The sequence below is a fragment of the Panthera uncia genome, chromosome A2, assembly GCF_023721935.1.
Source record: "Panthera uncia isolate 11264 chromosome A2, Puncia_PCG_1.0, whole genome shotgun sequence".
Lineage (NCBI taxonomy): Eukaryota > Metazoa > Chordata > Mammalia > Carnivora > Felidae > Panthera > Panthera uncia.
In genome coordinates, this window is record NC_064816.1 from 84,704,122 (window position 1) to 84,730,529 (window position 26,408).

At 35.4% G+C, this 26,408-nt stretch overlaps 1 protein-coding gene across 2 annotated transcripts in view; it reads right to left on the reverse strand.

Annotated features, from left to right (window-relative positions):
* Positions 1-26,408, reverse strand: part of SEMA3A (semaphorin 3A) — a 465,628-nt gene that overhangs the window by 266,037 nt on the left and 173,183 nt on the right. The window contains exon 3 of one of the 2 annotated variants that reach the window (XM_049641370.1): positions 18,094-18,177. The exons of the other annotated variant lie outside the window; for it this stretch is intronic. The gene's annotated coding sequence lies outside the window, so the exon portion shown is untranslated. The remainder of the gene's footprint in view (positions 1-18,093; positions 18,178-26,408) is intronic. 2 annotated transcript variants of the gene reach the window in all.

Below are 26,408 nucleotides of genomic sequence, written 5' to 3' on the forward strand. Positions count from 1 at the left end.
ATACATTTGTACATGCGTGTGTTGGTGCGAGGGGTGGGGAAGATCTGATGAGGGGATTGGGGAAAGTGTGATGTGGATATGCTACCGAAAAAAAAAAAAAGAAGAGCTTAAAAATAAACAAGTATTATTTAATTTTTCTGCAATAAACCCTAGGTATTTATTTTAGAAAAGAAAACAGGAATATTTACAGTGCTGGGAAAGAAGTGCTATCTTTCCCAGGTCAAATGTTGCTCAGGAGGAGATATGGATGTCATAAAGGAGGACATTTAGTTAGGAGAAGGCATTAAAGTAAGGTGTAAGTGAAGAAGTGGGAGATGAGCCCAGTCAAAAGGAAGCAGAGCACTTGGAAGTATAACAAACCATAAAAGGAGGGCAAGGCACCCCATTGTTTCTGGGGTGAGGAAGGGGTCTAGAGCAAAGCCCACTGAGGATACAACACATAGCAAGAGTTCTTGATGCTCTACGTGATCATCTGCCTAAATTCTTTTCAGACATTTTCTATACTTCATTACACCTACAACAGATAGAAAGGTGAGTAACATTTAGTTGGTAGTCAATAAATACATATTTGGTGAACAAATGAATGGATAAATGAATAAAATGCAATATGAGAATGACTAAAACTTTTAAGCCTTGCATAGTTTTTTTTTTTTAAATCTTTTACGTTTTGTTTTATATTTGAGAGAGAGAGAGAGAGAGAGAGAGAGAGCGAGCATGAGCAGGGGATGGGGGAGGGGTGGGGTGTGTGCACAGAGATGCGGAGACAGAATCTGAAGCAGGCACCAGGCTCTGAGCTGTCAGCAGAGAGCCCACTCAAACTCACTAGCAGTGAGATCATGACCTGAGTCGAAGCTGGACGCTTAACCAACTGAGCCACCCAGGTGCCCGTAGCCTAGCGTACCTTTATGAGTTTCATGGATAAGCAAGATAAATAAAACATAACTTTCTCAATAATAATAATAACCCAATATTATTTATAATTATAATCCTCACATTCATTAAAGTGAATAATGTTATCTTCTTTTGACAGAGAAGATCTTCTTTTAACAGATATGCAAGATCCTTTGAACCAAGAGCATTTATGAAAGCAAAGTTATGTACGTTTGACCCTCCTTGGAGAATTTTGTACACTTTCACTAGAGTAATTTTAATGCTACTAAATTGAATGCTACTTGATCACATTATTGTCTTATGTCAATTGAGAAATCATATCAAGTATAGCTTTAACATAATTACACTTTTCAGGATTACTATATTTTCAATATATAATCATACTACTGTATATATTCAGTGAAACATATGCAACTTTTAAAATGATGGTAGTGTGGATTTTTTTTTTTTGCACTAAATTACTTTACAGGAAGAGCTAGGGAAATCTATATCCATATCCATAACTATAGCTGTATCTATAAATTTAACTATCGATATGGGTGATAAGACAACTTTTTTACAAATGCAATCAGGAGAAACATTTCAACCTAAATCAGTTTTTAATTCTCCAATCCTGGGTAGACTGACTCAATGTATGGCAAACATCTAAATAATTTTTTTCTACTCATGTTCCATCAGCATGACAGGTCAGATGACTGTTTCACAAAGTACAGACTAAGAGCTTATAGAAACTGCTGGGGCTTATTCAGATTCAAACTTACAGACAGAATAGACAATTCATAGATGATCTGTGGAAAGGATAAAATGCAGTTTATTTGCAGAGGAAGTTGAAGGAGTTGCCTTTAAGAAGCTTTAATGCTGGGTATAAATCGTATATTTATAGGTCTTTTAAAATTTGGCATAATTAGGGGCACCTGGGTGGCTTCGTCGGTTAAGCATCTGACTTTGGCTCAGGTCATGATCTCATGGCTCATGAGCCGGAGCCCCACCTGGGGCTCTGCGCTGACAGCTCAGAGCCTGTAGCCTGCTTCGGATTCTTTGTCTCCCTCTCTCTCTGCCCCTCCCCGACTTGCACTCTGTCTCTCTTTCTCTCAAAAATAAACAAACATTAAAAATGTTTTTTTTTAATTTTGCATAATTAAAAATAAATAATGGCAATCACATTCTTTAGCAAATGGAACTTTTTCATTTACTAACAGTATCTTCCCTTTTTATTAGCTGTTGTATAATATATTTTTTCACTGACTCAATTTCTTTAGGATATCCCCCAATTCTAAAATATATTTCATTATACGGATATGTGATAGACTCTGTACTCTTATGTAATCTTGTGGACCTAAACCATGTACATGCAGGCAGGAGAATTCACAGTCTGGCTGTCCCAATCACTCCCACTTGTTAATACGGTAGGTAGCACAGAACACAAGGTCAGGAGTGCTTGCCTCAGAACTACAACAAACCAATCTTGTAGGGCCTATAATTTTAATGTTGGCAACAGGACATGTGGTGCCTTTTTCTTAGCCGGACTTTGCATTTCCTTTATTGGAACATCTTATATGTCCCTGTGTGTCTATGAAATGCGTTCAATAAAATTATCTAACACATAGCTTGTTGTAAGGATTAAATTAGTTTATATGTTTAAAGCATTTATAACATCTGGCACATTGTCAATGCTATATAAGCATTTGCTATTAATGCTTGCTCTTTACACACACACACACACACACACACACACACACGCACACTGCCTTTAATACTTATCTCTACAAATGATGGTCAAACTCATTATTTCCTGCATCAGGTTTTACAGTATTTGAAAGCAGGATATTTATCCTATATCCTTCCAGTACTCATTAAAAAGAGAGTGCATATTAGATACATAGGATAATCATAATAATGACTCTTGCCCTAAAAGGAAAAATGCATCCCAATATAAATTGTTCCAACCATTAGTGAACTTCTTCTTTAGAGTGTTAGTGCTGACATTTGAAAATGGAAATAAAAATCTCTTTTGGCATACCTGAAACTGTCAAAAGTAAAACATAGCATAAGTTAATTTCCCTTTCAATTAAAGTTGTAAACAAATTATAAATGAGTCAGCATCACAAAATGAGTCTTTCCACAAAAGATAGACATGGATGATGGATTCCCCACTACTGTTTATGACATTATGTTATTCTTCCTTTTTCTTGTATTAATTCAGTCTGTATTTTTATTTTAACCAGATAATGAATATTTTACATCTTCATTAGTCTGTATTCCTGCCAATACAAGTTTATAAATATTTTCTCAGCTCTTCACAAAGATGAAATACTTTATACAATATAACGTGATGATTCCAGAATGTGTTATGAGAGAATGTAAATATTTGAGAAAAAATAAATAGTAACCTGAAGCAAACTACTTGGGGGGCCTACAACAATGTAGATAACTTTTTCCCCTGTTCTTTTTATTTCTCCTGAATACTCAGGCATTGTGCTTCTGGCTAAGGATAGCAGTAGAAGAGCCAAAATTCTATAAGAAAAATTACTCCTGTGGTTTTGTTCTGGCTCCTGTAACAGCAATAAATTCAGGGATACCAGATATATTAAGATAATGTATTTTCATTAGGTTTCTACCCCAATTGTGGATCTATGTGGTTCAGATAAAATGCATTCATGTACACAGATCTGAGATGCTCCTCATAACCATGCAGGATTCTAGTACCCCAGAGCACTATTCATCATGAGAATGAGCCACAATCATGCCTAAAAAACCAAAATCCAGTTTTTCATTTGGAGGGGAGAGGGTTTGGGAGTCCCTCTTTAGACTGCTTGAGGCTTCCTTGGGCCAGGGCACACTCAGTCTTCTGGATCAATGTCTTGATCTTCAGCGGAAATTTAGATACCAAGTCACTGTCTCTGGTAAGTTGTCCTGGGTCATATTAGGTTAATGTTGGCTAGTTTGCTTCTAGATTCTTATGAGTTGAAATTGTCCAATCATCTGTCTCAATTTTCATGTGGCCTCTATTTTGAGTTCCTACCCTAGTCATCAGCCTACTTGCCCACTTTCCTAGCAACTGAAGGTTCTGCTGATGCCTGAACCCATTTCCAAGCCCAGAGAACTCTATGTTGTAGTTCAAGATTTCTACTTGAGTTTTGTCTTGAAGTTTTCAAAAGTTATTTATTTATTTATTTATTTATACATGTATTTATTTATTAATTTTGAAAAAGTATTTATTTTAAAGTAGGCTCCACACCCAATGTGGGGTTTGAACTCACAAGCCTGAGAGCAAGAGTCACATTTTCTACCCACTGAGGCAGCCAGGTGCCCCTGAAATTTTCAAAACTTTAGGGCTTAAAAAATTAAAGAACTACCCCAGGTGTCAAGGCTAGCAAACAACAAAGCTAAGTTTATAATCACATCTAATCATATTTATTTGTTTCCAAAGCTCCTGTGCGTATTCTCTGAGCTACTGCTTTTACTCTAGCTTATGATTCTTGTACTGTGAATACAAGAGAAAGATCTCTGAACCAAATCTCAGAATTGTAACTATGTTCTGCTCTTTTCTTTGGGTATTCAGAGGGCTATACTATTTTGTTAACAAATATTTTCAATGAACCAGAACTAAATATTTATGTTCCATCATGTCACCACACCTGTCCAACTATCTGAAAACCTCCCTTCACATAGCTCTGTCTGCACTACTCAGCGTACCATAGTAGACTAAGCCAGTGACAATCTCATCCCTGCCATCTCTCTGATTTCCTCTCTGCCCCAAACTCCAGCCGCTTTGTTTCCTTGTGAGCAAGCAATCTTGCTTGGATGAAGCTCAGGGTACATTTTAATGCTCAGGAGATATAATTGATATATACAGGCTATATATAAACAATAAAAATATTGCTAGAAAATTATTAGGATCTCAGCAGGAATGCTTGTTCTTGAATGTTAGAACAGGAATTATAACATAATTTAGTAAGAAATGAGGGCCCACTGAACATTTTTGAATTGGTCAAAGTCGTGTTTTTAGAAAACTTTCCAGTAGTACTGCAGTAACAGGGAAAACAAGAGATCATTTCGGCATATTACACAGTGTAGGTGAAAATGTATATGAGAAAGTGACTTTAAAATTAAACAACTTTGGTGTGAGCTTGTAACTATGGAATATGAAATCATTATCCTTTGGCAAATTTGGGGAATTCACATTTTTGAGTTAAGAAGAAAGAAATGAAAACAAAATGACTTATGAGTCACGGAGTGAGATAGAGGTACTACCTAAAATTGCAATGATATGGGAAGCCAAATACAACTCAAAAAAATTAAAAACATAATTGAAACGAAACTTGAAGGGCCAACTGGCACACAAATGGAAGGAAATTGCTTTAGCTGGTGAGTGAGAAAATAGGAATGATGAATTAGCTGAAGTTTGGTCACCACAGGACTTGCTAGAATGGTTCAGAAAGGATGTGAATATTCTATATAAGAGCTTATTGAGAATATTTACAACCTTAAATATAAGCATTACCTAATCACTGATGTGTCTATCAAATCACAGTTGCAGGTTGTTTATCATACACATAGAAATAACAAAGATTATAAGTGAAATATAGTCAAATCTATGAAAGTCATTTCATACTCCTTAATTTAATTTTCAATATATTGGGTAAAAATGCCTGTCAAGTGAATTTCACCAATTTTGGCAAAGGTATGATGGCAAGTTTTAAAATACTTACACATTATTGCATATAATATTTTAAAATATCTTTTCACACTCTGTAGTCTTTATTCAACTTTCCTACATATGCGCACACGCACACACAACTGTGAGAGTATCAACTTCTTAAGGGTAAGGATCACTATACAGATTTTTAAAATTCTCAGAACCTAGTATTTTATCTAACACTGAGTAAATTTGTCAGAAGATGGCAATAAACAATCCTGTACTTATGCCAAAAAATTGTATATATTATTATTTTAATTTTTAATGTTTATTTATTTTTGAGAGAGAGAGAGTGCGAGCGAGTGCGAGTGGGTATGGTGCAGAGAGAGAGGGAGACACAAAATCTGAAGCAGGCTCCAGGCTCCGAGCTATCAGCACAGAGCCTGATGTGGGGCTGGAACCCATGGACCGCGAGATCATGACCTGAGCCGAAGTCGGATGCTTAACCATCTAAGCTATCCAGGTGCCCCTTGTATATATTATTTTAAGCAATAGTTCCTGAGTCTTTAAAAATGGAATTTTCTTCTAGGTCTTTCCACGTAGGTAGACCTATGCTTAAAAACAAATGTACTGTTATTTGTTATTCCTAATAAAAATAAAGACATTATAATGTCACCATTAACAAGATGATCTTTAGCTTTAGGACTAGGTCTGTACAAAACAGCATGGAAGTAAAAGCTAAAATAAAAGTGACTCAGTGGTCATTTAAATGTCTAAAATATTTAATAAAATCACCAAATATTCCTTAACACACACATAGTCAATTACACGAAGACTAATTAACCAAATTAAATCAGTCTTATTTTTTAGTCACAGCTATGAAATGCCAAGTTGTAATTTTAGGACAGAAAACCCTTTTTCCACTTTTAAATAATATTTAGTGCTTGTTTATAAGTCTCACAGTTAACAGCCTGATTGGTGTATTAATTTCTATTTTTTGTTTATAACCTGTTTGATTCTTTTATAGCAATAAATAAGCAAACTGTATGTAAATTGAACGAGGCCAACAGCTATAAAAATGGAAATGGTGGCTCTGTAACTCTATTCCTCTGTTTCTGTTTTCCAAATATTTTTGAAGGGAATAATCAAATTAATTAGCTGTAAAAACTTTTATTCCTGCAACTCAGCAGAGAACCACTGCTTTTACACACTCCTTCCGTATTAACACCCAGTGTATTCTGGTGAAGCTGTATGTCATTGTAATTTAGTCCTCTGGATATGGCATCAGTTCCTGATGGTCGTGATGATTTATCGTTAAGGTGGAAGTACCAAAATACTATACTATCTGAGTGAAACACAGTCCTTCCCCAGGAGTACATATATATATATACATATATACATATGCATATACATATATGTAAATATGTATATATGTATACATATATAAATACATAAATACATATGCACACATATTAATACAACATATAATACATTTTAATATGTATATAATATGTATATGGCACATATTCTATGTAGTATGTGTAAAGAAAATCTCAGCACATGTACACATATACATATATGGCATGCATGTGTACGTGTACGTGTATTGTGACATTTGCCCTGTCATCTCCAGTTTGAAATGGAATGGTCCTGTAACACAAGGTCTGCAGTAAGTAAATGAAGCACGGAAAGGTTTCAGGTACAAATGAGAGAGGAAGACTCAGTGGAATAACTGAGTACCTGTTTCAGTAAAATTTGAAGCAAACCTTTATCCTTGCCCTGCCCAGTATTTTACCTTTTCCTTAGGCTAACTTGAGTTCAGTTTATGCAATTTTCATCCAAAGGGTTTCCTTGACTTTCTCAGCTAGACAGGCACGCACTATCAGAGTTGTGAACAATTTACAGCCCTCTATTACTCTACTTTTTCTTTCTGCTCAAGACAGAATGTCAGAATAGAAGCAAAAGGGTTATTATTATAGGCTTAACCTAAATGTGTTCTGATTTACTTTAAAGAAAATCATTTGCAAAGTTTGCTCCTTTAACAAATATCAAATTACTTGAAATTCACCTCCAACTAATTATGACCCATCAGTGTATCCACACTACTCTCGAGAATTGCAGTGCCACCTCAAGGAAAACGAATGGTTCTAATTTGCTACTCACACATATGGCTGATCATTGAGCAACCTCAGAGTGACTCCTCCTGTGAATGAAATGAACCTTTCTGCACAACTAGTAGAAGGCTTTTCTTACTCTCACTGTTGTTTGCTCCTTTCCTTTCCTTTCCTTTCCTTTCCTTTCCTTTCCTTTCCTTTCCTTTCCTTTCCTTTCCCTTTCTTTCCCTTCCATTCCCTTCCCTTCCCTTCCGTTCCCTTCCCTTCCCTTCCCTTCCCTTCCCTTCCCTTTCCCTTTCTCTTTCCCTTCCTCTTCCTCTTCCCCTTCCCTCTCCTCCCCTCCCCTCCCCTTTCCTCCCTCCCCCTCCCCTTCCCTTCTCTTTGCTTCCCTCCACACCCATTCTCTCTCTCTTTGGAAATTCTCCCTCCTTCTGGCATCCTGGATCAATAAATAGCCTAAAATTGTCAACTGGCAAAAAAAATTAAAAATATATATATATGTACACAAACACACACACATATACATACATACATATATATACACACATATATATACACACATACATATATGCCTCTCTCTCTCTTTATATATATATATATACATATATATATATATATGTATATATATATACATATATATATATATACGTATACGTGTATACATATATACGTATATATATGTATATATATATACGTGTATATATATATATATATATACACACACACACACACACACATACATATACACACATGCCAGATTATTTAGCAATCTTTATTATCCCATAGAACTAGAACCACTCTGTTCTATTATATCTGATTTGGTTTAATTGTTGGAGTTAAAATACTAATTATTTGATACATAACTTTAAAAATGTATGTTAATAAAAACCTAAGAAGTGAAATATAGATTTGAAGTAGTTTATCATGGACACGATATTCATGTCATTAGTTCATATAAACCCTGATCAAAACTGGGCCAGATAGAAGCATATGTACTGATGGAGATGGGAATTATGTGAGGTTGGCCTTTTAGCATCAAAGAGATTTTACAGCTTCTAGGGACCTAGGAGATAATATAGTCAAACTCTCCAATTTTAAGGATAATTGAATTTAAATCAAGAGAGGTTAAGGGAATTATATTAAAAAAAAAAACAGCTAATTGATGGCAGAGCACAGATTAAAATCGGGGTCACCTATCTTGCAAGTCAAACATTTGCCTCTGTAACATGTTCCATGTTAGCCTAAAATAAAGGTAATGAAATAAACATTATATTATTATTATTATTATTTACTATGATTATTTAAGTTTGCATAAGCAACTATCCATGTAGTATATTACTTCCTTTCAAAAAAGTTGGTCGTTTGATATTTCATTGCGGTTTGACTCTGTGGCAGAAATTACTTTTGGCTAAAATACTGACGTTAGTGTCTTTAGAAATATGCACGATTCTGTGCATATTCCACAGAATATATGAACAGATTATAGTAATTATTTTATAATAGAAAGTAACTTTTTGAAAGAAGCTTCATTTAACTGCTGAAAATAAGGATAAAGCATTTTCTTTACGATGAATTCACATTGGTTCAAGGCAAAAAATATTTTTCTCTCCTACAAAACTTGTTGAGCAAGCATAGCTTAAAGCGGGGACATTTAGATGGAGAATATGATTTGGTATCCCCCTGAGGTAAGATCAATTTTCAAAGGATTAAGCTTGGAAATCTTCTCAAATGATTTACCTGCTTGTCTGGTCGGTTACAACAGTTGAGGTGGCACTGAGCCTTGTTTTCCTTTTCAACCTGGGTGGGCTTAATTCTGTGAACCAGGTACAGAAAATTTTGTGAATTATTTTCCATTAAAAATCTGCTCTTGGCATGATGGAAAATAAAGACTGAAACACCTGTGTACCAAATACAAACAGCTGTGTGCCTTACAGACCCTCTGCGGGGTATACCACATCCAGACCTTTATTTGACCTGCTGTAAGAGTGGAAGCAAGGGGAGAGTGAACTAAGAGAAGATGACAAAACTGAGAACTAAATCCCGCACCACCCCCCACCCCTCCAGTTAGTCCCAGCAAGTTTGAAGGGCTCAGTTCTTTAGGATCTAGTTTGCTATTCATTGGCTCAGGTCACAATCCTTTTTAAAATTTTTAAATTTAAATTTTTATTTTTTTATTCTTATGTACATCCATCTTGTATTGATTTGATTTGCTTTCCTGATTGGTAAATCTCAGGGACACATTAGGATTGCGGTTTTTGTTTGTTTGTTTGTTTGATTGGCTTTTTTTTTTTTTTTGAGAAGAAAGGAATAAAAGAAAAACAGCTACAAATTTTAACGTTTTTAAAAAATTAATTAAAAAGAAGCACAATTTAGTCCCACCTGGGTGGCTCAGTTGGTTAAGTGTATAACTCGATTTTGGCTCAGGTCATGATCTCACGGTTCATGGGACTGAGCCCCAAGTCAAGTTCTGCACTGACAGCATGGAGCTCGCTTGGGATTCTCTCTCTCTCTCTCGCTCTCTCTCTCTCTCTCTCTCTCTGTCTCTCTCTCTCTCTCACTCTCTGCTCCTCCCCCACTTGCGTGCACTCTCTCTCTCTCAAAATAGACAAATATTATAACATTTTTAAAACATAAGCACAATCTATAGACAGAAATTGTGTGTCACAAGCTCTAGCAACACACCCATTTCTACAAAATGGAACTTTCAGGTAGGTTAGTTCTCTTAATCCCTGAGGTAGGCTGCTTCACTTGGTGAATAGGCTGCTTTTGTCATATTACTAGGACCGAATTTCTCTGATTCTATCACTCACACTTCTGAGGCAATATGCAATAATGGGATAAACTGAAGAATCATTAAGACATAGTCTTTTGTAAGACACACATACGGACTACATGTTGTAGACAATACCATCTTTCTTCCTAATCTCATTCTGGTTTCTTCTCTCCTTTTTCTCTTTCTCTCTCTGTTTACTTTTTAGTTACCTCCTCTGAAGTGCAGTGATTTCAAAGACACAGATGCACACCCATTTGAAGCCACTAAAATAGTGGACCCACAAAGCAAAAGTGGTTCAGCAGTTTCAACCCTGGTCAGAATTAAAACTTGTGGATGATCACATTCACTAAAGAAACATCAATGTGAATAAAGGAAAAAGCAGATCGTCCACCTCCTAAAGGCACTTTATCTGGTTTTTGAGTATTATTAGAAACTCATTTCGCCAAATGACCAGGTAATTCTGGTACTTGGGCAGATACTTCCAACATAATCATAAACAAACTTACACAAGCCACTGACTGTCCTTTACTTTACAACCATGACCCTCACCTTTATCCTTAATCATGGAAGAAACAGGAGGGCCTGGTGGAGTGGGCTCAAAACTGTCAACATTCTTCAAAGGTTATGTCACACTGAAATCCAGCCAGAAAGATCATCCTCAGAAATTCAGGAACATACACCACCAAAGATGCAAATATTATTATTATAATAACATGCTTCTCATAGTGCAACCTTTGTCCTTGATGTGAGGTAATAATATGTTATACCTCAGTACTCCCTTTAATTACTAAATGTGATTACTTAGTCTGTTTGTTTGTCATTGTCTTTCTCACCAATTTATAACCTTCTTTAAGGCAGGTACTACGTCTGTCCTGTTGAAAGATAAACCCAGAGTTCTCGGCACCTTGGCTGTCACAGCGTGGATAATTGATGGAATTTATGAATAAAATAACTAAAACAAAACAAAATTTAATTAGCTTGGTAAAGCGATAGCATAGTTTATGTCGGTAGGGCCATTGCAACTGGTCACACAAAAAACCAACAGCCAAAGAAAAATTAGAACTTATGAAAAGAAACAAGACATAGGCATGATAATTTCACACGCACCTGTTGTTGATTTTATGGAATCCAAAATATTTTGGGGGGAGACAATTAAAGACATAATTCTTTTAGATGTGTGTCACTTTACTAGTTTGTTAACCCAACTATTTGTAATCACTTATTATTATCATATATAATGGGCTTTTTGTATCCATCATTATTAGTAATTAATACTAGAGTCAGCTGAGAAATAAAAGTAATGGAGTAACTATATTTATTATTCACTTCAAATAGGTTAAGTGACTTTGGCTAAAATCACTTGGTTTGAGGAAGTAGGCAAGAGAATAAAATCGTATTGGTAATAACATCTTGGGACATTTTTAAATATCATTTTCCTTCACCAATACTACTTATTGGCTTTCTTTTATTCTTCAAGCTGTATCACTCATATCGATTGTAAATGAGACTAGATTACAAAGTCCAGTGCTGAAAGATATTTTCCCACACTTCCACCAAGTTAACCATAGTACAGGCAGGTCAGATTACACCATTATCTCTGAGCATCTGGAAAACTTATACTATTTGGTCCCTAGGCACCAACAAGAAATTCTTTAGGGAATTTTCTGTTTTTCTAGCTCAGCTTTTTTTTTCACCTTAAGAAATAAATAATAATCCTGAGCTGAGATGTAAATGCAGTTATTTTCTGACAGTATATTATATCATCCAAATGGCAACAATGTTGGTTTTCAACACTATACTTCTGAGGGTATGTCTATCCATTTCATAAATATTCACTATGGCTAAAATTGATATATATATGTAGATATATATGCATATATAGAGAGAAAGAAAGAAAGATAGATAGATAGATAGATAGATATGTATCTATATCCATGTATCCTAGCCTTGATAAAACCACAGGTTTCATATCTGAGAATATCACAATATTATTTGTCAGGTTCTTTGTTAACCAGGCTTTTGCCAATGCATTGGTATAGGAATGAAAACAACACTGCTATTTTAGACAGAGAAAGGCTCAATTAACTGAGCAAGGGAAATTGATATTCAACTAAAATTAAAGAAAATGCTTTTGTAATACTACCTCATATGTATCTTTTCTTTAAACTTAGGTATTCATATCAAGGCCAACAGCATCCTAAAAATAGTGGTATACCAGCAATATTCCTCCATCCTGGTAATTTCCAAACATTTTCTGTGGTATACCAGTTTCCTGGAATACTAATCAGATGTTACTCACGGTAAAGTTTCTGAAATTTAATCTGCTTCAGTAATGATGAAATAAAGAAAGTTAAGCAACCAATTGGCTACTGCAAGAAGTTCTAAGACCATTAAGTATGTGAATGTGCAGTGTGAATTTTAGGACAGTAATAAAGCGTGAAGGTTTTCTTCCATTTACTTGAAAGTGGTATCTTTTCTCCCCAGCATATTGGAAAAATTAGTATTCCAAAGAACACACTTTGAGAAAACTTGCCCCCATCATTATGTGAAAAATACCAAAATCTGGTGCAAACAAAGGGAGCAATTGCATAGGACTGGACCTCCCTAAGTAGAAAAGACACATGTGCAATTTAAAGTTTCAATGGCATTCCCTGCCAAACGCCTGCTATATTTGATAGGCAATGTGTCCTGCCTCACACCTTTTTCTCTGCCATGGAGAGTCATGTGTGACAGAAAAGCTTCCGTTTCTTTGGTTTCCACATAGGAGGGGCATTCAATTGCTGGTTCAGTTGACCCCTCCCAAGTGCCTTACCTGTCTCATTCTGTGGGTCACACACATTTCATCACTCATTCCCCAAAGTCTGTTAATCCTAGTTCACTTTCATTTAAGTAAAAAGTAACAGTATATATATACATGAAATGGAAAAGTACAACTGTATAAGTTTTATTTCCTTAATACAGACGCTTAGAACTCAAAAAGGATTTCAGAGATTCTATGAACATCTCTTAATTTAGAGGGGGGGCCCATTTTTAACCATTTCAATTTTAATTTTTCGCCTTAATTTTAATTTTTCGGCTTACAACCTAAGTATTTCCATTTCCAGAGTACCTTTAACTTCTCCCAGGTGAACGGAAGTGGATGATCCACTTTACAGTTGGCAAATTTGCCTTCAAGGCTTTACAGGACACTCTTACTCAGCTCGGTTAAGTGGCTTCCTCCCGTTGATTCTGCTTTTCCTTCGGTCAGTAAACAATGTGCTGTGCAGGAAAGGCCTCAGAAATTCCTAACAATTATTTCCCCCTCTTCCCACAATTAGGGAGCAGAGAGAGGAGAGAGCGGAGAGAAAAATACACAGTTCTGCTTAGACTGTCACTTTGCATCAGTCTGAGAGGGAACACATATTCCTGGCCTGAAAGGGGCTGCCGGGAATAATTAAGCACGGGGCTAAGAGTGAACCTGGGAAACATTCCAGTTTTTCACAAGTCAGGTCTTCACCGTGCAATCTCTAACATAACAAAAAAACCCTTTTTTACAAGAATATATGGTCATTCATTTTAAAATCATGTACATGTACTGTACTTATACATTACATATACTATAAAACACCCAAAAGACAAATGTTAAGTTCACGTGATAAACAGGGTGACCAAACGATTTCTTTTCCAAACAGTGTCTCTTTTTAGAACAAAAGGGGCTGCTATCAATAATTATATTGAGACAACTGTTGCAAATTGGAACTCCCCAAGGCAAAGCTGAATGGAGGAAATGTCTAACAAAGAAGATTAAATTAAAAATATTTCGAATGTCTTACTAATCATACAGGCTTTATACTATTATCAGGTAATATCTCAAAGCACAATATACACTAGGGGCTAAATTCACCATTAACTATAAGAATATTAATCTATATTTCAAGTAGATATTTTGATCTTACAGGTTTCACCTTACTGTTTAGTAAGTCTGATTATATCATCATAATTTTTCTTTTGCTTATAATTGAGACTAAAGAAGATTTTCTGTAAGAATTAAAATGGTTATCTCTGCTACTTTTTATTTTGCTTTGTGTTCTTGTATTTACAAAAAAAATATTTTATAGTCTCCACTTTGTTAGTTTAATTATTGCTAGGAAACATAATAAATAATAAAATCCATAAACCTACCTACCAGGGACATTTACTGTATGTTTGTTCCCCTTTGTGGAACTTTAATTCTTACCTCAAGGTACCAGATATTAATAACATGAGACAATCTGACATTTGGACAAAATAAAAAGGCCAGTGTGAATAAAATTTAACATATAGGTAAAGTTTTATTTACTTTATAGGGTTTTTTTTTGTTTATTTATTTATTTTGAGACACAGAGAGACAGAGAGAGAGAGAGAGGGAGAGGGAACACCTGAGCAGGCACAAGTGGGGGGAGGGAGAGAGAAAGGAAGAGAGAATCCCAAGCAGGCTTCACACTGTCAGTGCAAAGCCCAATGCAGTGATCAGTCTCATGACGGTGAGATCATGACCTGAGCTGAAATCATGAGTCAGATGCTTAACTGACCGAGCCATCCAGGTGCCCCTACTTTGTAGTTTTAGGAGAAAACTACTATGAATAATAGTTCCAATCTTTCTGAATTCCAATAGCATGTATCTTCTGTACTGCTTGGGATGCACATACCTACATTAAAGCTGGTAATCTAGAACAGTGCTTCATCAACTGTCATGTGCATACAACTATCTGAAGTTCTTGGGAAAATACAGATTTTGATTTAGTTGATCTGGACTGTGGCCGAGGATTCTATATTTCTACCAACTTCCCAAGTGTTGCTGGTCTAAGGACCACACTTTAAGTAGCAAGAGCCCTAGACCTAGACTCTGTTTAATACAGTATCCACTAGGCACATGTGACTATTGAGCATTTGAAATGGAGCTAATCTAAGTTGAGAATGACTATGTTATTCTGAAATGTAAAATAAATACCAGATTTCAAAGGCAGTATAAAAAAGAATGTGAACTAATTCATTAACAATGTTTTTAACGTTTATTTATTTTTTGAGAGAGAAAGAGAGAGAGAGAGAGAGATAGAGAACTGAGTGTGAGTCAGAGAGAGGCAGAGAGAGAGAGAGAGGGAGACACAGAATTTCAAGCAAGCTCCAGGCTCTGAGCTGTCAGCATATAGCCCAACATGGGGCTGGAACTCACAAACCACGAGATCATGACCTGAGCTGAAGTCAGATGCTTAACCAACTGAGCCCACCCAGGTGCCCAGGTTCATTAATAATTTTAACACTGATGATAAGAAATAACAATTTTGGCCCTAATTGTGTATCAGTGGGTTTTTAAAATTTTTTTTTAATGTTTATTTATTTTTAAGACAGAGAGTGACAGAGCATGAACGGGGGAGGGTCAGAGAGAGAGGGAGACACAGAATCCGAAGCAGGCTCCAGGCTCTGAGCTGTCCTCAAACAGCCCGACGTGGGGCTCGAACCCACGAACCAAGAGACCATGACCTGAGCTGAAGTCAGATGCTCAACTGACTGAGCCACCCAGACACCCCATGTATCAGTGGTTTTTAATGTAGAGTATACATATATTCATAATTTTTAATATGAATACTAGAAAATTTTAAATTATTTGTGTAGTTCACATCATATTTCCATTGGATGCTGTAGCTCAAGATCACAAAACTAAGTCCTGATCATGTAAAGTAATAGTGAAAACATTCAATGCTTCATTAATATTTCCAGATTTGTCTTTTGCCACTCCCCATTCCATGCCCAAAGTCTCAGCTATATGATATGATTTAGCATTCGCTCACAACCTCTTCTTTCATTTACTTGTTTATTCAGCATTGGATGTCTACAGTGAACCAGGCAACACTAGTAAGTAATGAGAGAAAATAATAGATATGGCCTGGCTTCACTGAACATATTATCTCTAACTTTTCTTATTTCAAAGAGGAAAATTCCTCTAATCTCTTACATTACTCTCTCTCTCTCTCTCTCTCTTTATTTTTTGAAAGTACTTGCTGGCTCATTAAAGCTATATTTCTATAGTGTTTTCCATGTATTTCACATACGCATTCCCTAATGTTATGTTTAATATATACTGTATTAACTGTATGTTTTTCCAAATGCAAATTATTAATTGTTTGATGGTATGATTTAATAATCTTGTTTTCCATTGAAAGCACAATTTCCAGTATACAATAGGTAATTAGGAAACAAATTTTTGAGTGGATTCATTATTTCACAAGTAAGATGGTAAGATTTTTAAACATCAGTCACTTCCACAATCTAATGTAACTGAATTTTTTTTAGATTTATTTATTTTTGATATAGAGAGACAGACCACAAGTGGGGGAGGCACAGAGAGAGAAGGAGGCACAGAATCAGAAGCAGGCTCCAGGCTCTGAGCTGTCAGCACAGAGCCCGACAGGGGGTGGGGGGTGGGGGGAGGTGCTCAAACTCACAAACTGCGAGATCATGACCTGAGCCAAAGTCGGATGCTTAACCGACTGAGCCACCCAGGTGCCCCAATCTAATTTTAAAAATCAATGATTATTTTAATTTCACTGCCGTTTGGCATGGTTCACTCTAGCCCTCCTTCTGTTATAAATATCTTATGTAGCAATGTACTGTCAAGCTCAGCAGATTTAAAATCAATTCAGCAAAATTTGAGCCGTACTTGATGATCGTATTAGACTTTCAGCAATTAATTTAATCTTCTTGAAAACTGATCTTCTCATTAGTAACATGGTTTTTAACTACTACTGCATGTTTTTGTTGAAAAGATTGAAAGATTCAAATCATGAAATAGTGCCCAGTTTGTAGTAATGCTTCAATAAATATGAAATCTAACTGGTTAAGTCTTAGTCATTTTATTTCCTTTTTAGTAACTGAATGTAAAATAATGTTTGGTAGGCAAAGCCTTAGATTGCCTTCACGTTGTGGGTAAAATGTATAGATTTACATTCACATAAGCATGCTGCTTTGTCAGGTAGTATCATTGCCTTCTACCTCAATTATTTCATGTGTAAAATGAGGGGATTGGAAAAATTACATCTTTCTACAGTTAAAAGTCAATGACTATTTGGAGATGATGATAAAGTCTTGAAAGAAATTAGCAAAACAAAACTTTTTAATTATTTTATTTCTTTTTTTTTCCTTCCCCTTTTCTCATTTCAGTCCAAAAGTCATTGCACAGCTACAACTAATAATAGACTAAAATTGAATCTATTCTATAGATCTTATGGACATTAAAAAGATACTAAAGGAATACCATGAACAACTTTATGCCCACACATTTTAAAACCTAGATGAAATGAGACAATTCCTCGAAAGGTATAATTTACCAAAGATCACACAAGAAATGTACTGTGTGAAAGGGCCATGTTAAAGAAATTTAATCAGTAACTAATAACTTTCTAAAACAGAAAGCACCAGGCCCAAATGGATTCCATCATGAATTCTATTAAACTTTTAAGGAAGAAATTATACCAGTTTTCTATAATCTCTTTCACAGGATACAAGCAGAAGGAATACTTCCTAAGTCATCCTATGAGTCCAGCATTTCCTTAATACCAAACTAGACAAAAAATTACAAGTAAATAATATTCATAGATGCAAAAATCTTCAACAAAATAATAGCAAATCAAATCCAACAAGGTATAAAATAAATTACATACCACAATCCAGTGAAAATTACTCCAGGTACGCAAGGCTGATTCAACATTCAAAAATCAATCAATGTAATCCATCACATAAACAGGCTAAAGAAGAAAAACAACATGGTTGTGTCCACAGATGCAAAATAAGCCTTTGCCAAAATCCAACATCCATTCATGATAAAAGACAAAAACAAAACAAAACAAAACAAAACAAAACAAAAAGCTTTCAGTAAATTAGGAACAGTGGGGAACTTCTTCAATGTAATAAAGAATTTGTAGAAAAAAATTACAGTGAACATCATACTTAGTGGTGAGAAATTCAAAGTTTTATCTATATAGAAAATCCAAAAAAATCAACAAGAAAACTCCTGGAACTAAAAAGTTATAGCAAAGTTGCAGGATACAAGATTAAGAAACAAAAGTCAATCTTTTTCCTTTATACCAATGAACAAGTGGAATTTGAAATTAAACACAATATCATTTAGCACCAAGTGAAATGAAATACTTAGATATAAATCTAGTGAAGTTCGTACAATATCTGAGAAAAACTACAAAACTCTGATGAATGAAATCAAAGAAGAACTAAATAAGTGAAGAGATATTCTATATTCATGGAGAAGTAGACTCAATATTGTCAGGATGTCAGTGGATCTACAAATTCAATGGAATCCCAATCAAAATCCCAGCAACTTATTTTGCAGATATAAAACTGATTCTAAAGTTTATATAGGGAGGCAAAAGACCCAGAAAAGCTAACACAATATTGAAGGAGAATAACTAAGATGGAGGCCTGACACTACCTGATTTTAAGTCTTACTATAAAACTATAGTAACCAAGGGGCTCCTGGGTGACTCAGTTGGTTAAGTGTTCAACTCTTGACTTTGGCTCAGGTCATGATCTCACAGTTCATGAGATTGAGGTCCTTATTTGGCTCTGTGCTGACAGAACAGAGCCTGCTTGGGATTCTCTCTATCACTCTCTCTCTCTCTCTCTCTCTCTGCCCCTCCCCAGCTTGCGCTCTCTCTCTCTCTCTCTCTTAAAGTAAACAAAAATAAACTTGAAAAAAAAAAGCTACAATAATCAAGACAGTGTGGTATTGGTAAAATAACAGACAAACAGATGGATGAAATAGAACAGATAGCCCTCCTTACATATGGTCAACTGACTTTTGACAAAGGACGCAAAGCAATACAATGAAGAAAAGATTATCTTTTCAATAAGCGGGGCTGGATCAACCTGACTTCCACATGCACAAAGGAATTCAGACCAGAATTTACCTGCTTTACAAAAATTAACTGAAAATGGGTCAGAGCCTTAAGTGTAAAAGGCAATGTATAATCCCCTAGAAAATAACACAGGAGCAAACCTAGATGACCTTGGGTATGGCGATTACTTTTTAGACAAAACACCAAAGGTATGATCTTGGTGACTCAGCTATGAACTTTGTAACATATGTTCCACTATGGTGGGGGATGCTGATAATGGGAGAGGCTTTCAATGTATGTGGGAGGTAGGAGGTACATGAGAGATCTCTGTACCTTCCCTTCAGTTTCACTGTGAATCTAAAACTTTCCTGAAAAAACAAATCCTTAAAATATTTGACTCTATCAGTATGAAGTCATGTAATACGGAGACATAAATCTAGTTATAGTATGGATCTAAAGCTGTGTATGTGCATGCATGCGTGTGAATATATCTTTTTTTTAGTTCTTTCTGTCCACATAGAGGGACTATGAGTAGCAAAACTCCAATAACAGGAATTACACCTATCACTCAGATCTTGATTTCTACAGGGAAAGGAACCAGGGCTCCTTGAAGAAAGAGCTAATTTCTGGGCTGCAGCAGAGAAAGTCCTAGAACATTGTGTTGTCTCATTAAGTAACAAAATACTTAAAGAGTGATTTGGACATGTCAAAATGATAAAGGATCTAGCTAAAAGAACTCTCACTGGCCAATTCCAGACAATTATAGAAATGATTATAATGCACTGAATAAAATTGAATCCATTAGGTCACACTGATATAAACAAATGAATAAATGAATTGGGAGAAGATAACTAACCTTTTGTACAGTAGAATGTCAAGTAATAGATTCATTGGTATAAATAAAATTAGGAAATAGTCATCAGTTATCAAAGTAATAATATAGGCAAGAAATAACAATGGTTTCTAAAATTAATAAGCAAAGTGGGATAAGAAAAAGAATATTCATTTAGTCTCAAAGTATCTTTCTGAAAAATACTATTGATCACAAAGAACAAAAGAAATGTAACTTTTTTTAAAATATTTTTTTAAAGTTTTTATTTATTTTTGAGACAGAGAGAGACAGAGCATGAGCAGGGGAGGGGCAGAGAGAGAGGGAGACACAGAATCTGAAGCAGGCTCCAGGCTCTGAGCTGTCAGCACAGAGCCTGACACGGGGCTTGAACTCACAGACTGTGAGATCAGGACCTGAGCTGAAGTCGGATGCTTAACTGACTGAGCCACCCAGGCGCGCCCCAAGAAATGTAACTTTGTAGTGGAGAAACCTGGCAGAGACCACCCTAATCAAGTATTTACCTATAATGGGACATGTCAATAGCATATACTAAATGATAAGATGCAAAAAGGGAGACATCATGCCTGTGGATTCCCATCCAAAATACATAACTTAGGGATTGTCTTGAAGAAACACTGGACAATCTTGCATTGAGGGACATTCTACAAAATGAATGCCTTGCATATCTTCAAAAATGTCAAGGTTGTGAACATAAAGGAAAGACTGAGGAACTGCTCGCATTGGAGGAGTTAAGATATGTGACCACTGAGTGCAAGGGATCATGCTGGACAGACTCGGGTGTGATAAGTGCCTGCACGATTGGCAAAAGTGAATAGTGGGTGAAGGGCACATGGCTATTCTTTGCAGTATTTTTGCCATTTTTTGGTAAATTTGCATTTATTTTCAAATAAAATTAATTTTAATTAAAAAGAGGAAAGCAGGGGCACCTGGGTGGCTCATTCAGTTAGGTGTCTGACTCTTGGTTTTGATTTTGGCTCAGGTTATGAGCTCACGGTTCTGGGATTAAGCCCTGTGTTGGGCTCCTCATGGAGCATACAGTCTGCTTGGGATTCTCTCTCTCTCTCTCTCTCTCTCTCTGACACACACACACACACACACACACATGCACAAACACAATAAACTGAAAAAAAAGATGAAAGCAAAACAAAGCAGAGCAAAGTGGGTTTTTTGGACACAGTAAATGTTAATAAACATTTTTTGCACATAGTCAAATGTATCAGAATTTGAAGCCAGTGTGCTCACAGTGAATGTGTGATATTGACCTGCTGCATAACACTCTTAATGCTCATATTTTTCTCTTTCTTGTGCTGACGAGTAACCTTAAAGTTATGTAGCTTATTCCTAATAAAGATCATGTCAGTATTGTCTGACCTTCCAATCTATGTAGATGTTCTTTGCTACATATATTCGAGAACATTGTGTGTATAGTCCATCAGCACAAATCACACTGTCTTGAGCTCAGATACAAGCTCCTTGGGGGAAGGAAGCTTATTGTAAAAGATCACTATATCACTGCAATGAATATTGGAGATAAAGTTAGAGTATGTCCAGATTATGAGCTATGTATTTTTATCAATGTAAAAGTAACACTTGTCCTATTTAATCTTTTTCATTAAAATGTCTATACAGAAATATTAAAATTGTACTCATTTTCTTCTCATTTTAATGACCAGGTAGAGTTTCACCCATGATTTGGCTTCTAATTTTTCTGTTAAAATTTACAAATTTCCATAATATCATGTTTTAGGCATTTCCTCTTTCAAGCAGCCTATCACTGAGTTTAGTTTTTTTTTTTTTACCCCAAATAAGAGAATGTATCTTTAAGATGGATTTTTCCCATTTTACAACTATAACTGATATACTTCTTTCTCCTTTTCTTTAACCCGATGACTCCTTGACATCCCTTTTTTTTCCTGTATGTGGATTATGTTGAATTTGATCTTAAATTCATTGCAATGTAAGAAAACACATGTTATGTTTAAAATTTGCCAGTGAATGTTCCTAAATGTTTCAAAAGCACTTTTTAACCACTGTCATTGTCTCTAATTGTTTAAAGTTTTGTTTCTTGGATAATTCAATTCTTATACAAGGACTATACTCTATTTCCCTCCTGACTTCTCCATTAATATAAGACTCCGACTGGAAGGGTGAGATGGGTATAATGATCATCCATAGAAGTCTGTGGTGCTAAATGGGAAGGCTAGCCCTTGGGTGACCACATAGAGAAAATGGGGAAGTCTGGAGAGAATGCTAAGCATGGTGCATTGCTACTCCCAGAGAGTCACAGGGCAGTTGTGTGGAAGTCAATTAAGATCTGGAGTTAGTGTGTGACTAACTAATTGGGCATCACACATGAGCTATTCTTGGGTAGGACTGGATAAGAACAGCCTATTCCTTGCTCCAAGAAAGCAGGGGAAGACAATTGAGTTCATGAACAAAAGCCTGGGTTTCTCACATTAAAAAGACATTTTTATCTATTTGTTCCAACTTGAAATTATTATCAATTTCCCATAGGCTTTATTATTAAACAATATAATGTAGGTTTTAAAAGAACAGACTTAGTTGCCACATTTAGTAGGTTTGAATCCCAAGTCTAGTTGACTAGCTATAAAACCTTCAGTACTTTACATAACTTCCGACCTCAATTTCTTCAGATGAAAATGAGGATAATTTATGGATCACAATAAAATATTTTCAAAGATAAACTGAGTCACTACATACGACTATGTTTGACTGACATAATAAGAACTAAGAAATGTTCACTGTTGTTGTTACAGTTCTCTTTGATATTATTGCGACATTTTCTTTTGTATCTCCATGGATTATTAAAAGAACAGAGAGGTTGCCATTAGGCTGCTCCCCAGGAGACATATTAAGGTGTAATTTCTTGACTATTCACTTCTTTTTTTTTCTTTAGTTTTTTTTTTTTTATTTTGAGGGAGGGAGGGGGAAGAGAGAGAGAGAGAGAGAGAGAGAGAGAGAGAGAGAGAGAGAGAATCAGCAGGGAATGGGCAGAGAGAGAGGAAGAGAAAGAATACCAAGCAGGCTCTGTGCTGTCAGCACAGAGCTCAATGCAAGACTTGATCTCTTGAATCATGAGATCATGACCTGAGCCGAAATCAAGAGTTGGACACTTAACCAACTGAGCCACCCAGGTGCTGCTTAACCATCCATTTCAAATGATCTCTTCCATAACGTTCAAAATCATCTGGGTTCTTGACTGCCCCAACTCTGCATTACCAAAGGTGACAAGTATCAACACCCCCATACATATCTACTCATAATCTTTTTCTGGAATAAATTCACCATTTTCACTTGGCTTCAAAGTAAATTCACATTTTAAAACCACTGCTGGACTCTTCAAAGCTGGTTTACAATCCTCTAATTTACCCTTCATCTTCTAGAAGACTCCTTGTTGCACTTCTTTCTGTGGCTGTAGTAAAGCAATTCCACTCTCCTTAAAATTGCCATGTTATTTCTCAAACCTCAAGAAAAGCTCACTTCCCCAAAATTTTTAAGCAAACTCTTTTTTTATGTTAGTGATTACATTGATATTATTTATCATAATCATCTCTATGATCTTTCTTCTCATCCTCATAATTTCTTGACATCTCATGCTATCTCTATTGACTTTTCTCCATGTATTAATAAGCACAATTAAGGCTTTCCAATCCTAAAATATCTTGTCATCTTCCCTCCTTAAATCTGGAAATCTCTTCTCTCATCATTTTGTGCTGTCTTCTTTACTCATGAGATAACAGTGACCGAGGGTTTCCTAAAGGAAAAATATTTGTCTTTTATATAGTAGCAGTTTGTGTTCTCTCTCTTTTGAAAAATAAAGTATTATAATCAAATAAATTTTGGAAAAAAGTGAATAACATTATGTAAACCAAAGAGTAAAATTATATAAATTATGCAAAAGTTTAATATGGATTGTTAACCTTCAAAAATTATGTGTGTGTGCACATGCGCATGAGTTTGTATGTGTTTGAGACCGTACAGGTCATGGATTGTATTGGGTAGTTTGGATTCCAAACCTACTTGAACACTGAAATATTTATACTCAGAATATCCAAGACAATACCATTCTAGAATCAGTATGACAATGAACACATGCTGACCTTTGACATAATACATGCAAACATAGATACCTGCATGTGTTAAACTGTATGTTGGCATTTCAAATGAGTATCAGGTTGAATCTGGTCAGTACTACACTCATCTTTCTCATTAATTTTTCTGTTGTAACTATTAACTTTTAAAATCATATATCATCTTTCCAGGGTTAAAATTCCAGGAAATTCTCAAAATAATTCTTAATTTCTTTCTAGTGCTCCAATTTACTAAGCAAAAGATAAAGAGGGCCCAAAGAAAGGTGATATCAATAAAAATATAATTACAGGCAAAAGATAATATTTTAAAGAATGTAGAAAATTCGTCAACTGATCGTATGCGGCAGAAAACTAGTGCTATTACAGTTTTGGAGAGAAAATTCATGCTAAAGTACATACAAAATATGTTTGTGAAACTGCGATGATTCACATCACTTCTGAAAATGAGCATCATTTTCCTTTCTAAAACCCAAATAGTTACATTATATAAAGAAATCAGATAATTGATTTATAGTAAAGTCTAAATTGAAGTGAAATTTCAGCACCTATCTTCTCTTGTAAAGTAAACGCTATGTGTATCTGTCTTTGAGTGTTTGCTTTAACTCCTGACTGGTTAGTAGGAACAGCAAAGGGACCATGCACTAAACACATATTTAACCTGATTCTCCTGATTGCTAAAGACTGACTTCTCTTACCATTCCCTAAGTACCACATTTTCCTTTTTTCCCAAGTATTAGGATTCAGGAACAATCTGAAAAGTAGGCTTTTAAATACTGAAACACAGACCAAAAAATCAGATACAGCCCTAAATGTATCCTAGTTGACAATATCAGCAATCAAGATCATTGGACTTGACATACAAAATTTTGGGGTGAGAGCAGACAAGGCTAGGTAGATGGTCATCCTTATGATGGTAAAATGCTTCATTTCCTCACACTCATCAAAACTTAAAAACACTCTTGGCCTTCAACTTGATTGTCCTATTTTGTAGAGTATTAAGCAATTCAAACGGAATGCTGTTTAATCCCCTTTAATTATTGTGTCCTATGAAGGGAATGACTTTTTCAAAGTTATAAGTAACAAAGGTCATGAGGTAAGAGAATGTGCTTATTGTTTAATCTCATTATCAAAACTTTTTCCAATTGTCTAGATGATGTTTCTTTTCTGATTGATGGAACTATCAATCAGTTTCTGGGAATAAAAGCCAAACAAACATATATAAAAGTTTTCTTTAGGCACTCACATTCAAGTCCTATTTAACACAGCAGGGTCACCAAACATCCAGTAAAGTTTTGCCAATGTTTGTGTTTTCTTGAAATTAGATGAAAATCAAAGCCATGTGACACCAACAGGAAAAACAGCAGGTCTCAATGTGTGCTTGGTGGGGCATATTCCGCTATTCTCTTGTACTCTTTTTAGTTTTGACAACGTAACCAAAACTTCATTATGTGTGTGGTTGTGGTGTTCTAAAATGTTTTTCCCATTTTATTTATACTGTTCATCTACAGTTCCCCGGTGGTTTCAGAGAAGAAAATCAAACTTCCTTTACTGTTTAAAGAGCAAAGACAAAATAGCAGGTGTGAAAAACTATGGGAAGACCTTAAAGAAAAGGCATCAATAATTCTGACTTTAAGCTCTACTAAAGGCTTTTCCAGGAACTGAGGGCAATACAAGTATAACAAAGGTATCTAAGAGGAAAAAAAATATGTGTATACACACACACACCAACAGTCACACCCACGGTTGAATTCCTAAAATATGCAGTTATGGCAAAAAGAAGTAATAAACCCAATTCATTTAACAGGAAAGTTACTCTATTTCTTTTCAACTAAATATTAAGATGTAAAGGCTGGTGATGCCAACAAAAATAAACCCTAATAGAAATGTTAGCATAAAAATATTTTTTCTCGCGATTTTATTGAATATTTTATTATTATTTTTTTTTCTTTTAACTGACAATATGGTCCTCACAAAAGAAGTTGCATACAAAAGAATGTTTTCTTTGGGAATAGACAACTTCTTGGAAGAGAGAAAAGATAGCTGTTCACATTAGCAAAAGCATAGCCCTCAATAAATATGCATACATTATAATGATTTGAATGCTGTTGAAGTTTTGGAATGTTAAATTTAGTTAAAAACATTTAATTCACTTCCTCCCCCCC